Source organism: Lipotes vexillifer, unplaced genomic scaffold, assembly GCF_000442215.2.
Source record: "Lipotes vexillifer unplaced genomic scaffold, Lipotes_vexillifer_v1.1 scaffold1129, whole genome shotgun sequence".
In the NCBI taxonomy this organism is placed as follows: Eukaryota; Metazoa; Chordata; class Mammalia; order Artiodactyla; family Lipotidae; genus Lipotes; species Lipotes vexillifer.
The window spans coordinates 3,842,554-3,843,676 of record NW_006789022.1 but is presented as its reverse complement, the minus strand read 5'-3'; positions in this window follow the sequence as shown (position 1 = coordinate 3,843,676).

Here is a 1,123-nt window from a genome sequence, read left to right as displayed (position 1 = left end):
GGGAATTTTTTTTTTTTTTTTTTTTGGCCTTGCGGCACACAGGACCTTAACTCCCCAACCAGCGATCAAACCTGCGCCCCTGCAGTGGAAGCATGAAGCCTTAACCACTGTACTGCCAGGGAGATCCCTGGATTGGAGAATTTCTGCTTCTTCTCATTTGGTGGACTTAGAGCAGTGAGGAACCTTCTTGCTACAGAAAAAGAATATCCCGCAAAGAGAGGCCATGATTCCTTGAGGCCCTGTTGTCTTCCAAGATCTCCAAAACCCACTTCCTGCCTCCAAAAGAAAAGTTAGAATGAAGCTGGGAGGTTGGCCAGGAGGGGGTGGGGGAGCTGGATCTTGGGCAAATACACGAAGCCAGGGCCCACAAGGAGGACTGAAGTGTTCCATGTTGGTGGCACCCTCTGGCTCCTGGAAGAAGCAGATGCAAATCCCCTTTGGAGGGAAGTGTCCAAATATAGGTATGAAGATTCCCATTGGTTAATACCAAGTAATGAGCTCACAATCAGAGATCGCCAGCACAGAAGGAGGCTAGCCACTATGAGTGAGAATCAGAAGAAACAACATAGAACAGATTTAGATGCTATAGAGCCCTGGACATTCAGGTCCTATATACAATATAGAAAGGTTATGTATGAACTTAAGATCAATAAACAAGTGATTATCAAAGAGAACCAAACAGATTTTTGAATGACCAAATGAAGTATACATATAGATATATATCTCCAAAAGAATGGGTTAAATAGATTAGACAGAGCTAAAGAGAGAATTAGAGTCCTGGAAAATATATATAAATAATCAAAAAGTAACAGAAAAGCACAGACAGATATGGAAAATTTGAAAAAGAAGTTGAAAAGAGATACAGAGCATAGACTTATGAGGTCTATAAAATCCAAGAATAGAAAGTAAAGCACAGGGACTTTCCTGGTGATGCAGTGGTTAAGAATCTGCCTGCCAATGCAGGGGACACAGGTTCAAGCCCTGGTCTGGGAAGATCTCACATGCTCCAGAACAACTAAGCCTGTGTGCCACAACTACTGAAGCCTGCGCGCCTAGAGCCCGTGCTCCACAACAAGAGAAGCCACCGCATGAGAAGCCTACGCACCGCAACGAAGAGTAGCCC